This window comes from Muntiacus reevesi, chromosome 21 (genome assembly GCF_963930625.1).
Source record: "Muntiacus reevesi chromosome 21, mMunRee1.1, whole genome shotgun sequence".
Classification (NCBI taxonomy): Eukaryota; Metazoa; Chordata; class Mammalia; order Artiodactyla; family Cervidae; genus Muntiacus; species Muntiacus reevesi.
The window spans coordinates 47,990,471-47,993,313 of NC_089269.1; the positions used below are offsets into that span (position 1 = coordinate 47,990,471).

At 40.6% G+C, this 2,843-nt stretch overlaps 1 pseudogene; it reads left to right on the forward strand.

The window, feature by feature from the left end:
• The first annotated feature begins 235 nt into the window (after positions 1 to 235).
• Positions 236 to 1,008, forward strand: LOC136152425 (small ribosomal subunit protein eS4, X isoform-like; annotated as a pseudogene).
• Positions 1,009 to 2,843: the final 1,835 nt, after the last annotated feature.

Below are 2,843 nucleotides of genomic sequence, written 5' to 3' on the forward strand. Positions count from 1 at the left end.
CAGTGTTCTTGCCTGGGAAATCCCATGGACAGAGGAGCCTGGCAGGCTACTCTCTATGAGGTCACAGAGTCAGACACGACTGGACATGCATGCAAAAAAAGAGAGATAGGTTTTATGAAAATGTTTGTCTTACCTTCCTTTAATGAGAAGTATTTTCCCAGCTTTGGTCTTAACTTTCTATGTTTTAAACTGTCGCTCTTTTTTAAAAGTCACTCTTTTTGTGCCTAGCACAGCCATGACTCGGGGTCCCAAGAAGCGTGTAGCAACTCCAAAAGATTGGATGCTGGATAAAGTGACTGGTGTGTTTGCCCCTCGTCCATCTACCTGTCCCCACAAGCCGAGGTTATGTCTCCCCCTAACCATTTCCTTAAGGAGTGGACTTAAGTATGCCCCAACAGGAGATGAAGTAAAGAAGATTTGCATGCAGCGTTCCATTAAGATGGCAAAGTCCACACCAATATAACCTACCCTGCTGGTTTTATGGATGTCATTAGCATAGATAAGACTGGAGAGAATTTTTGTTTGATCTATGACACCAACGGTCGTTTTGCTATTCATCGTATTACACCTGAGGAGGCCAAGTATAAACTGTACAAAGTAAGAAAGATCTTTGTGGGGACAAAAGGAATCCCTCATTTGGTGACCCATGATGCTTGCACCATCCATAAGCCTGATCCCCTCCTCAAGGTGAATGACACCATTCAAATTGACTTGGAGACTGGCAAAATTACTGATTTCGTCAAATTTGACACAGGTAACGTGTGCATGGTGACTGGAGGTGCTAACCTGGGAAGAATTGGCGTGATTACCAGCCAGGAGAGAAATCCAGGTTCCTTTGATGTAGTTCATGTGAAAGATGTGAATGGCAACAGCTTGGCCAACAGCTCTCGAACATCTTCCTTATTGGCAAAGGCAACAAACATCTCTCTTCCCCGTGGAAAGGGAATTCGCCTTACCACTGCTGAGGAGAGAGACAAGAGACTGGCAGCCAAACAGAGCATGGGATAAAATGATCTCTGGGTGATGTGATTGGAGAAATCTTTGTACCTAATTAAAGATAATTCCAAGTGATCAATTTTAAAAAAGAAAAAGAAACTCAGTTACTAAAGTTAGAAATGGGTGTGGTGGCCTCTTAAGGAAAAGGCATGCTATTTGATAAAAAAAAAAAACTCAGCTCTTTTGATAGTTCTTAGCTCAGGTTAACTAACATTAAAGAATAAATTGATTTTTTTTTCAGTTGTGTCTTTTAAAACTGCCAATGTTATCCATTCCAAGGTTTACCTTTATTGTTATCAGCCCACTCTGTCATCACCCAAAATTAAATTACTGGCTTTCCTCAAAATTTTCTTATTTTTGATCAGATAAAATTTGCCTTCTTTGCGATTTCAAGATGAATAGGGTGTACATGGGATTTGGGCTTCGTGTTGATTGAAAGTATAGCTCTCTAGCAACAAGGATCTTGCTGGCTGACTTTTTTTACATGTAAACACAAGCAGAACAGAAAGAAAAATGTGTTACACACTTGTATGTGTTAGCTCAGACTACCATAACACAGTAACAGGAGTTGGATGGTTTAAACAACAGACTGATTTCTCATAGTTGTGAAATCAGTAAAGTCCACGATCAAGGTACAGGCTGATTTGGTTCTTGACTAGGGCTTTCCTGCTAGAGTGTAGATAGGTGTATTCTCATTATGTCCTCATGTTGAGGGAAGAGAGAGAGAAAGGGAGAGAGAGGAAGAGAGAAATATAGAGGGGGGAGAGAGAATGGGAGAGGGAAAGAGAAAGAGAAGTAAAGCGAGAGAGGAGAAGAAGCCAGCAAGCTCCCTGGTCTTTATAAGGCCACTAATTCCATCATGGGGGCTCCATCCTCATGACCTAATTAGTTCCGAGGTCCAACCTTCTAATACCATCGCATTGGAAATCAGGGCTTCAACATATGAATTCTAGGGGAGCAGGAATCAGTCCATAGCACTGTAGAGAGAGACAGCTTCTCTGCAGCAAATCCTCAAAAGGGATTGCGCTTGCTTGCTTTGGAGACAAAACATAAACAATTAATTATTCCAAAGCTGGCTGAACCGTAGAGGAACTAAATAGAATTACCTCAATGACACTTGAAAACAAAGTGGTCCTAGGACTCCCCTGGAACAAGGATGATTTGAAGAAGGAATAGCTTGTGAATGCTTGTAAAACCTCATTTCGATAAATTTAAGAGAGATGGAAGTGGCATTGCTACATTCCAATTATATTTAAATGGAATGATACCAAAGCACAGAGGTGGTGTTACTGGGCGAAATTTGGTTTATCTAAATAAAGCCAGCATTGTTATGTACTGGTTTTTCCATTTCCTCTTCATTTTCATCTCCTTTCCTCTGCACCGTGTTGAGGTACCTGCCTTGGAGATATTCTTTCCCTGACCTCTAGTTCTGACAATTTCCCCACTCTCATTTATTTTCAACCTCCTTCACTCCTCTGGGTCCCTAATATAACAATCCTGATACAGTAGAAAGTGCTAATTCTGAACCATAACCATGTTTTCATTCAGCAGATCCACTGCTATGTGGACAGGGACTTGTGAACACATCTGTTCTACAGGATTTTTCATTTAAAATAATTTTCTGAAACCACATCAGCAAGGTACTACTGTAATAAACTATCCCAAAAGATGTGGATGTAGTTTTGCTAATCACAACTCTAAATTAAAATGGTGTGTAATCATGGGATTCTACCTGTATTCATTTGTTCTCACGTGTTTATGAAGTCAAATTCTGAGCTAGTGTTATTTAGACGTGGGTTTCATGTTTTGTCCTCACCTAATCATTGAACTGGGCCTTTATGGGGTTG